We start from the raw sequence: 12,342 nt of genomic DNA on the forward strand, positions 1-12,342 counted from the left end.
TTTCAGTTGAAATCGATAAACGAAAGCTGTTTTCAATTTGGAAAAACTCCTTAGGAGATGAAAAGGTTGCCTCCGTTTGCAACGAAGTTTTCACTCATTATGGAATTGAACAGCTCATGGTAGCAGCTGTCATAGAAGCTAAACAAATTGTACTATCGATGCATAAATATTTTAAAAAGCTATGGCAAAACATAACCGAACCGAAGAAAAAGTATATACAGGGTGCGTGACAAATTTTTGCAGTAAATGGCATATTTGAGAAAAAATACACCAGTTAGTTATTCTAGCAATGAATTTTGTGCGATTTATTTTCCTTCGCAACATATGGAAGTTTTAAGTAAATTTATTCAAAAAAATTGCCTTCCCTTTCGACGACTGTAGTTAGACGCTTCCGGAAACTGCAGTATGCACGTTTAAAAATGTTTCGATCCATAGATGTCATCACTGTTTGATTTTAGCTTTTAGCGACTTAAGTGTGGTGTGAGGGGTTCTATTGGTATCCCGTTGGACGACGCCCTATACAAAATAATCCAACGGATTGATATCGGGACTGCTTGCAAATTTTTTCCTCCCAAATTTACGAAATATTTTCCGTAAGCCATTTCTGTGCTTTATTAGCAGTATGAGCAGGTGCTCCGTCTTATCACTTTCCCAAGCCTTTTTTAATATTATACACTGTTCTTTCAGACACATTTACCGACCGAATTATTTCTTTCATGCATACTCCGGCGCGCAACAAAGCGACAACGGCTGACAGATTGCTCTCTTGTTTCGACATCTTTACGTTTACTCAACATTGTTTGTTTAAATCTTACACCTAACAGTATAAGCTATCCAGTGCTGCCAAATATTTCTAAATCATGATGCACAAGCATGAGAAATTACTATTTGAGATTTACTGCAAAAATTCGTCACGCACCCTGTAGCAACGATTACTTTACCAGCCCGTTTAAACTTCCTTCGAAAAGTATTAATGGCATTCCTTCGTCATCCTCACCTGCTAAACGTGGCAGAAAGTTACTGGCATTCGAAGACAGCAGCGAAGTTGTAAAAAGACGGAAGGCATTGGATTTAAGGAACAAATATCCAACGGCTGAGTTAGCAAATGATACTCAAATGAAACTAAGAGAGGAGGGTAAACACGATTCCGGGACTATTGTGCAAGATGTTACACAAAGGAGTCCATCAAGAGCAACGCAAGTGTCGTCATTGCAACGTTAAGTTTCTAAATCTGTTGTTCCGTTTACAAATAATGAAGCTCTTGTCATGGATCTGAATCTGACGAACAATCAATAGGAAAGATTGCGTAAAGGTGGCCGTTCAGCGCAACGCAAACCTTTATCTTCATACCACAAAGTGTTGGATGTAAAGAGAAGTTGTTACTGCGTAAAAGAATCCTTGCTGATCTCAGGAACTTAGGGCTCTTTTGAGACACACAAGCCGTAGAATAATAGAAGCAAATATTAATACCCTGTACAGACGGCTTATATCATCTAGTTCTCACTGGAAATCCTATGTATGAGTGCTCATTGCAAAACAGCCTATTAGACATGATATAAGCCATAGTCTGTACGGGGTATAAATCTTTATTACGACTTTCTTGCGCCTGTTCCGACAATTGGCCTATTGGAACTAGAAAGCTTTCCACATCTTTAGATCCGTGAATCAGAATTTTTTGAACAGTAACCGGCTTTACTCTGATGAACGCAAATGCAACGAACGTTTTGTACCAAAACGCTCAATGACAATGGCAATCATGGGTTGCTTTGGCATGTCAAAAATAAACAAACAAAACATGGTGGGTGGTTAGAATGCTGTTTTAATAAAACATTGGTCGGCTCACATGGATGCAACGGGATACAAATGACTGTTAGAGGAAATGATAGTATTTTCACTATAGTTTCATCATATTGAGGAGTCTTCTGTCCCTTTTTGCCTCTTTGAAGTTAGTGGATGCTTGAAATTTGACTATTTTTGAGCTGATATTGCCTATAACATTTTATGTTTTGTAGATAGAACCTTTTTGTCTTGAGCAAAGTTGGGTATTTTATTGATCATTAAAAAGTTGCAGAACATTATAGTCATGCAAAACAAACAGTTTCGGAAATATTTACCAAAAACGGATTTTTGAGGCCCTTCTATAAAAAACGCTTCATAACTGAAAATGGCAAGCAGATACAGACATGGCGTTTTCTACAAAGTGTTTAGTTATGAAGCAACCTACAACTTAGCTGAAGACTTTATATCAAACTTAAGACTATCTGGTCAAACTAAAAAGTTAGATTTTGCAGCACCACCTGTGGTGAAGTTTAGATCTAAAACTCTTCTGAAGACACCCTATTGAAAAAATCTCTGTGAAAGGTGCTAATGAAAAAAGTTCATGGATTTGGTCTTTTGCACCACTGTGCATGCCTTTGTCAACCTGGGGAAGAGTCTTGAGGTAAACCAACAAAAGAGGCTGGTGGATAGTCCACCCCGTTGGTCCCCGTGGTTCTAGACCAGGGACCTGGGACATTACCGTAACGGAGAGCTCTGCTCCCAAAAAAAGTAACATTTCTCGAAACCTTCTCCATTCTAAAGACGGGACTTTTCCCGTCTTTTGACATTATTACTTAAATTTCTCATCGGGATGTCTGGAACAATCTTTTCTTCTATTTTTTTGTTTATATAAAAGACTCGGAAAAAAGTGACTGTAGTGGATAAAGTTAAAGTGAAAACAAAAATCTTTCAATGTTATGAATAAAAAAATGAAACACAGCAGCCAAAAAAAAAACGAACAACATCACTGCCGCACCAAAAAAGCCAACATAGGCATCCGAGATAGATAATGCATTGATACACGGAAATTTGGCTTCTTTTTGACTATCGTTCATTAACGTAAATTTGAGTTAAAGTAGATATACCCAATTTTGGGTAAATTGGCGAAACAATCTACTAGGTAAATTGAAGCAGTTACAAAAAAAGCCAGCATTGAGTCAAATTAACTTACTGGTAGGTAAAAATGATAAGAAGAAGATCCAGTATTGGGTAAAATTAGATTACTATAGGGGGTAAAAATGATCAATAGAAGACTTTTTCAAAGGGTTGATGTTAGATATTAATCTGTAAAAATTTCTTCTGAGATTCATTTCAAAATCAAAAGCTGCCGGAGGCTCAGTTGAATTCAGGAAATCCGGCGCAAGGAAAGTGGAAGCTGTTGACTGTTGACAACTGGAACGGCTATTGCACAACCACTCTCGACCTGCTGGAAGCTCATCCAAATCTGGAAAAACCGCCGCAGGCGAGATGAAAGCGCATTCTGGCTCACTGCTAGAGAGAAGTTGATTATTGAATTACATATCAATCAATGTTGCTAAAATAACATCATACTTACAAAATACTCTCGCACGGAACAGTTGTATCATAGCTGGCCGGAGGCTTCGCCAAATCTGCCGAAGACTCGGCCAAATCCAGAAAATCTGCGTAATTTCAAACAGCACTGATGCTGCTGTAAACTCGAACGGTTATCGCACAACCGCTGCTACGCCCGCTGGAAGCTCAGCCAAATCCAGAAAAAAGTAGAAGGGTCTGTGTCCAGGGGCACGAACGGAAGCTTGACGTAGGACCGCTAGTGGACGGAACAAATGTGAACATTTAGTTCTTTTAATTGATCAATCGTCAATTATCTTAGCTCTTTGCGTTTTTTATTTGTAAGCGTATCAAATTTGTAGTATTTATTTCAAAGAGAAATTGATGCAGAGGGTCCAAGGGACTGTCAACTTGAGTATTTTCGATTCATCTACCCGACTTTAAAAAGTGTATTTTGAATTTTTTGTTATTTATGAATTTTTAATGCATGTTATTAAAGATTAATTCAATTTACCCCTCACAGGATTTCCTTCCGAATTATATGAATGGGGCGGGGCGGAAAGTATCGTTTGTGCAGAATATGTAAAAAAGGAGGGACTTCGTGGGAGCTAATTTTCTCACAAATTTGATTTTATTGGCTTTAACAAGATATACACTAGAGTGTACTACACAATACTTGAACGATTCCAAATCGGTCTTGACTAACCTCTCAAAATTTGAACCCATTTGGTGAGAAACTGAGATGGCACAAACCATTTGAAGTTTGTATGGGAATTACTATGGTGAAACCAAGATTTTTGCTCATGTCTATCTAATAATTCACCATATCGGTCTGCTTCAAAAGCTTTCAAATTTACTTGTAGGAAATTTTCCCAGCTACAACTTTGCTGAAGACTTTTTTTGATTAAATGCAAGGATCGAAAGTTATCAATGGTTCAATGCGCTGATGTCTTATGATCATGCTCAATCAACTGCTCAGCAGGTAACATTGGTGTTTCTGGGGCGTTGAATAGGACACAAAAATCATGGCTACTATGTCACACTGCAAAATATAGTGTTGCCTACAGGGCAGCTGCTTGATCATGTCATAAGTTTACCAATCTCTTAAATAATTAATAACTTTTTCCTGTCTTTTTTTACATAGAAACGATCTTCAGCAAAGTTGTAGTTGAGAAAATTTTCTATAAGAATGGCTATCAAACTATTTCGTAGCTTAATATGGAAAAAGACTAGAAGGCAATGAACAAAAGTTGAGATTTCCCATAGTAATTTACATGTAAACTTCAAATGGATTGTGCGAAGTCTGTTTCTAACCAAATGAGTTGTAACTTTGGGAGGCTAATCAGGACCCGATTTGAAACCATTTAAGCACTGTGGAGCGTAAAGGTCAAATTTTGCATCAGTCTAATATACACCCAAAGCGAATTATTCCCACTTCTCTCAAATTCTATATGGATTTTTAACACTTCTTACCAGCGTGTTCTGGAAAATGGTCGGACGATGATTAATCTCACCAATACATTCGGGCCTAAAATTCCACACCTTATATAGAGACCAGGTTGAGCCTTGATAGCTAACTGCTTGCGGGAACTGATGACCTTGACAAATGTTCAAATAATACTCTTAAAAATTTATGGTGGTCCTGAAAAGGATCGTTTTGTAGTGATGATTGAGTAATGCTGAGCTGAGCACGACGAGCTACTGATTCCGATCCTAGCTTAGCGGTGGGACTTCTTCCTCCTTCTCTATGGTACCTCATACCTTTCGTTGTTGTTGATGTTGTTGAAAGCACTCCTGCTGCTGCTGCTGCTACTAATACTGCTGTTGGACTGGACACCACCACTTACAGTGGTTGAATGAGCATAGTTCAGTGGGACCGCATCGAATTCGATTTTTAAGTCTGTGTTAGGGAATGCGCTGTTTTCAGACATTCGGTGATAATTTTGATCACCATTGCAACAGTTGGACATTTGGTATTTTTCAATAGTGACCTATTGAAAATTAATTAAGTGTTCATTTTAGCAGATTGGTAGCTAAATTTCCAATCGTTTGGCTTGTTTAGAATTAAAATCTATCTGCTATTGGTCGACACCTGACCTCTTTTCGTAATGCTGTGCATTTTGGTTTTTTTTTAAATTGCGTGGATTCTATAGATCCTGTGGAGATCTATCTAGCCCTGATGTATGTGTTGGTATAGGGAAAAATGTAAACTTTGCGGGAGACGATGTCTTAACACTCGAAGTCGGTGGCCTCTCGTTAAGTAAGTACTACATCAACATTTCCTTCCCTATCCCTAGTTATGGTAAAGATGGGCGTGGCCGGGAATAGCGACAGTCATGCTTCTGTTACTCTTGTTTAGATTGGAACCAATGTTTACTCCTCAGCATTATTCCTGAAAGTAGTCTAACTGAGAATTTCAGAAGAGACGTATAGTATCTAATCTACGAAGTATATCATAACAACGCTAACGCTAACGCTAACGCTAACGATGTCTTAACACTCGAAAGCAATTTTGTGAAATATGAAGTAAAACAAATCCTAGCTCGTTCTGCATGATGATTTTGTTTGATTCTATTTATTTGTAAAGTCGCCGGGAAATATCAGCTGGCGATTTGATTTTTATGCTAACTCCTTACAACATAACAGGCAAAAACTCACAAACAGGCTGCTTTTTCATGGTATACAATGTGATAATTTAATAATCAATAAATTATCTCAACATTTAGAGGCAAACTATTCATAAATTTTGGTAACATACAAAAAATTCTATAATCCACAAATTTCATATGTAAGCGTCGATTGAAACATTATTTTCGACGTCACTACAAGGGTGATTGATTAAACGAAAGAAACGAATCGTGCGGAATGAAAGCCGAGGAAAAACTGATTGCATCAATATATTCAGGTCTACAATTCCACACCTTCTATAGACAGATTGAGCCTTGATAGCAAGCTGCTTGCGGGAACTGATGACCTTGACCAATGTCCAAATAATACTCTTTAACAAATTTTTGGTGGCCCTGAAAAGGACCGTTTTGTAGTGATGGTTGAGTAATTCTGAGCTGGGTGTTCAACACGAATGAGGCTGTCGAGCGGTATGTCGTTTGGAGCGAGGGTGACACGCTTGGCATAGATGACCGACCCGCAGCGACTCACGAAGAGCTACTGATTTCGATCCATAGCATAGCGGTGCAGCTTCTTCCTCCTTTGATGGTTGCTTATGTGGGCTCTGCAGCTCGCTGCTTGCAGGTAGCCTTTCGTTGTTACTGGAGAACAATTTTCAACGCCACACGCCGAAAGCACTGCTACTGCTGCTACTAATTTCGACGACCGGACACCACCACACAGTGGTGTGGGCGTTGGGAGCGTGTGGTTCTGAATATGGTGATGATTGTGCAAAATATTGCGCAATTCCATCCTCCCTATTCGCATGCGCCCGAGGATCAGAGGCGAATGCCACTTCGACTTGTTTCGTCTACTTACTACTCTCTGACGACTGTGCTGGGGAAGCAGCATATATGCAGGTAGGTAATTGGTGGATTTGTTAGTTAATTCAACGCTTTTGGACAATGCTGGACATTTACCAGTTTTTTCAATAGTTTATTGTAAAAAATCAACATTTCGAAGCATTGTTATTGACGCGTAGCCATATTTCTGATCGATTGGTGATAAAATTATTGAAATTGGACCAGGGGCAGCTGAGTTATTAACGTTCAAAATCTTTCTTAATTTGTTACATGTTCCATTTTCGGTTTTCATAAAGTGTACCCCCATATAGAAATCAAAGACGTAGTCCTACGTCAATGTTGTTAAAATAAAACTATACTTAAAAAATCAACTAATCAAAAACTCAGACCTACAGAAAAACACCAACATGCCTTGTGGAGAAAATTTTCATCAAATTTTAAGTTTATTTTACGCAACGTGAACTATAGTTGATAAAGTTAGCGTTGGGTAGTTTTGAACTTGCTTATTTTGGATAATATAAAATAAGTATATTTAGCAAAAACCGTTTATACACATTATTAATATGCAATGTATGAGAATTACGCATGTGCTGGAAAAGCTAGTTTTTTATGTATTTTTGCCCCCAATATTTTGGTATCACCATGATTATGATAAGGGCATAATTACAAGTTTTTTTTACTCAAAGCTAGGTATTGCAATATTTACTCAGCCTAAGAGTAAAATGTATTTACCTGTCAGTTAAACTTTTACCCACCGGGAGGCTTTAAGCATTATACTCAATTTGAGTAGTTTAAACCTATTTTTAGGGTTTTTTTTATTACCGTGTATGTTAAAACGAGACCGAGAGCGAAATAATTCTACAGCAGGCGTATTCTGAACGGCACTTCATGTTGTATGAAAAGTGTCCGAAATGAAAAATTTAAGCAATACTGTCAAAATGACGAGCCAAAGCCTCCTCTTTCAAATGGTGAAGGTTTCGTGAATGCCGATTTTTTGGTTTTAAAGCTATTCTAACAATGACACCGTGCCTACCCGATGGTGATGGTGGTTTGCGTTGGCGTGTCTTGAATTCCTAGAAATCATCGGGAGAAGTTATAGTTTACAAAAGCGGTTAGCGGCGCCGGTGGTGTAGTGGTAAGCGTGATTACCTCTCATCCCAGCAGGCCTGGGTTCAATCCCAGTCGGCACCGCCAGGATGTTCTGAGGCACAACATCTCTGATCACGCCTTCTTTCGGAAGGGAAGTAAAGCCGTTGGTCCCCGGTTCATGAGTTGATGGGTCGATAGGTAGGGTTCAGGTGTGGGAGCTGCTCAGCACGTAAAACAAGATCGACGGAAAACAAATCAAGGAAAAAAAAAAGCGGTTAGACCCTTTTCCAGCTCTGTATTGAAATGGCCTTTTTGCATTGCAGACGTTAACGTAGATGTTATCGACTGTTATCTATTAGCAAGCCTAGTCTTTAGCAATGTTGTAAATGAATAAATAACCAGCGTGCTAATTATCAACCAAGTTCGAATTAAGGAAGGATCACGATTATGGAGATAAAATCACAACATTTTTGAACCAGTCTGTTGTTTATACACCTACGACATGCATTTTCCATGATGAAGAGAGACACGGCATGACATGTGAGAAGCTCAAATTGTTTATGTTTTATTTATTCAGCAGCTGCTGGAGCTTTTCGAGCAGCCAGACCACCGAAAGCAAAAGTGCAATGGAACACGACATTGTCTGAAAGGGACTCGTACGACTAAATTGCCATGATTGAATATAATGAATATGAACAATGCATGCATTTCAGTGCTTACATTATTTAGTAACCAACTCCAGGTAGAGGTGCATACGAGCAGAGCAATATGCAATATTCAACAAATTCACATCCTCAATTTTCCTGCCAGAGCCGTAAACGATAATCTCCGATAGATTAGGCACTTGCATTCGACAGAACCAGGATTTCACGGTGACAACGTTACTGTTTCCGACTAGATACATCTGCTGCGCAGGTGAATGCAGCTCCGCATTCGGAAACTTGATAATTCTAATCGATAAGGTGATGGATCGTTTCTCTTTGACTTGTGTTAATGTTGTTACATTTTAGAATGGGCGATGTCGATGTGATTTTTACAGAATCGATTTTTTTGCCCAGTAAAATCGATTTTTTTACATCCGGTCTTTTTCTGTTCGATGTTTGACACAATCAATTTTTAAAGTTGATAGGGGTTTTGATCTAATTTCCGTCCTGCTAACCACACCCCGCACTTTACCTCTTTTTTGAACGGGTTTAATCAGAAAATGGAATATTTCTGTCTAATACCCTGGACAGACTATGGCTTATATCATGTAATATAGGCTGTCTTGAAATGAGCACTCATACATAGGATTTCCAGTGAAAACTAGATGTATGAGTGCTCATTGCAAGCTAGCCTATATTACATGATATAAGCCATAGTCTGTCCGGGGTATAAGATGACTTCTGAATTTATACACCTTTCCATACGTACCGTTGGATTTGATAAAGAGTCACAAATTGTTGAGATATTGTTCAAAATCTAATACTGCTTCTTGATTCTAAATTCGTCCTACGAGTTTCAATTCCGTCCTAACGCATTGAAACACCATTAGATTTCTTCGTCCTGCGGATAAACGTAGAAAAAGGAGATTTGCTAGGAGCGCTTCTTTTGTTTTGGGGACAATGAGCGTAAATGTTCATACAATGCGCTCTAATAGCACAAACGAAGTGACAGATGGAGCGGCTCGAAAACTTTGGTGACGAACCTGCTATTGCAGCCGGCGCCGGTGGTGTAGTGGTAAGCGTGACTGCTTTCTAACACCCCAATGGGTCTGGGTTCAATCCCCAGCCGAGGTCGGTGGGATTTTTCTGAGGCATAAAAATCTCTGGTCACGTCTTCCTTCGGAAGGGAAGTAAAGCCGTTGGTCCCGGCCCATGTGTGTTGAATGGGTGCGATATCCTACGCAGGTGTGGAAGCTGCCTTCCTGCACATTCGATTGCCGTCAATGGATGGCAATCGATGTCCGTCGGGGATTGGCACTAGATTGCGGAACAGAGACCGACATTAAATAAAGGAAAGAAGAAGAACCTGCGATTGCAATTTTTCAGTGTACCACATGGAAACAATACTACTGGATTGTACACAGCAAAAAAAATGTAATATCGATCAACGTAATTCAAGCCGACGTATGAAATAATGATGTAATAGCAAAAAGCAGATACAATATTACATCAATGGATGTAATTTTGTTCGCAAAATCGATGTGCATCGTACAATGTGATATTCCACAACCGATGGATTGACCTGGTTGCAGCAGTTTCGATGTAATATTCAACAACTTTTTTTGCTGTGTATCACACGGCAACACTAAATGTACTTTAATGTTTTGGTTCTATCTCTTTTACTCTACTCAAACCTGAAATGACAAAATGATACACTCTTTGCATACGGTCAAAGATCATTTCACACAAAATCAACTTTGTTCAAATCAAAACAAAAATACCAGCCTGTCTGGTGGCTGATGGCATAAGCTTCTAAGAAAATTATATTACAGCGAATCACATTATTTTAATTGATTTCTTCGCCAGTTAGTCGTATGTCACTTCGTTTGGATTTATGTTGTAGCTAATGAGCTTAGGCGTCGGAACAAACATATGTATTATTGATTTGTGCACGGTGAAATCATTGATATTATTGATCTTTTCTGATCGATAGAATATAAATGGGCGATTACGACGAAGTAGCGCTCTACCCTATTAATTTTGTTTTCATTTAAATTTTTTATAAGGTATTTAAAAAAACGAACGCTTAAATTACCAATGGAGAAAATAAAATCAACAATCAATACGAAACTATCGATTTTAAATTGGCTCACTACTTGACTAGCCTATTGGTCCCAAGCAAATCGATTAACGTATCCCATTCTAGTCGAAATTCTAGTACTACACAATGTTTGTTTTGATTCGCTATAAGATAAAATGAGGGTGATCGCGCACGAGCGGGATCCCTACGTTGTGTTGATTTTTGTGATAATTACGAAGACGGATAGAATTAAAACGCACCGATTGCTTCGTCGTCCTGCCATGGCGGAGGCATACAAGACACTGTTTTATTGTATTGTATATTGTTTTCTATAATCGTACAGGGTAGGGTAGTGGCACAAATAATCGACGATGCACAAACAGAGGGGTTAGTGGATTTTCCTATGTTTCGAGGGGTGAATCGATTAGCTTGGGACCGAAGATAGTACCAGAGCTAAGCCAAAAAGTTGAGCACATTTTTTCTGGACCTTCTGGTCTTAGAGCTACCTTTATGATAAAATCGCCCAACTCTTTTAATATTGACGTTGACAGATTATTCACTTAATCAGATTAAAAAATGATTAACAAAATGGTATTTCATTATCCCAGAAATATGTATTTATTTAAACTAAAGCGATTTTAATTTCATCGTCATTTTTTTTTGAAAGATCAGATATTGAGCAAAGGTTGAAGATTTGCAATATATTTTGTTAATTTGATGTCAATAGTTACATAGAGTGCAATTGTTTTTGTGAACTAGCTTTATTAAAATAAATTCTCACACACATACACTAAAATAACAGGAAAAGGAATATTTCATCTGATAGTAGAAGCGTAGAGGTAACTCTAAGACCAGAAGGTCCCGAAGAAACGAGCTCAACTTTTTGGCTCAGCTCTGGTACTCTATTCGGTCCCAAGCAAATCGATGCACCCCTCGAAACATAGGAAATTCCACTAACCCCTCATTATATCTGTCAAACTTTCATAGCCAATCAAAACAAACATTGTGTAGTACTAGAATTTTGACTAGAATAGGGTACGTTAATCGTTTTGCTTGGGACCAATAGGTTAGTCAAGTAGTGAGCCAATTTAAAATCATTAGTTTCCACCGGTAGAAGCGTAATTGAAACATAAAAAAAAATCGATATTTATTCTTTCGATGTTTTCGAGGATCGATTTCATATTCAATTTTAGAATCGATTCGGTAACATCGATTTACAGTTACATTTACTGCAATTTAATTGACCACTTTCTCAACCAGTTTTGGAATGAATTTCAACCAGCGATTCCACAAAATTGGACCAACTAATTTCTATTATTTTATGAAACGCACAAATGATGGCTACTTTTCTCGTGGTTTCAGAAAAAAAAATCTCAAAATAATGTTTTATTTCAAAGTTCAAGTAGTAGTAAACGTCATTTTAAGTGCTCGAATAAAGTGGTGAATTCTTTGTATTATAGGATTGGGCGATCTTGGATCGATCTTTGGATCATCGACATTTTTCATCAACATCAGCATCGCTCCCTATGCACTTACCTTACCAATCAGACTAAGGCCTTGTTGTCCTCTGCTGTCCGAAGAAGTCGTCTCCACTCTACTCGATCCATGGCCACACTTCGCCAACCTCGTAGTCTGCGAAGGGTCTGCATATCGCCTTCTACTTGGTCGATCCACCTTGCCCACTGCGCGCCTCTTCTTCTTGTTCCTGTTGGGT

Source organism: Ochlerotatus camptorhynchus, unplaced genomic scaffold (assembly GCF_037179485.1).
Source record: "Ochlerotatus camptorhynchus isolate MF236.1 unplaced genomic scaffold, CSIRO-AGI_Acam_v1.1 ptg000516l, whole genome shotgun sequence".
NCBI lineage: Eukaryota > Metazoa > Arthropoda > Insecta > Diptera > Culicidae > Ochlerotatus > Ochlerotatus camptorhynchus.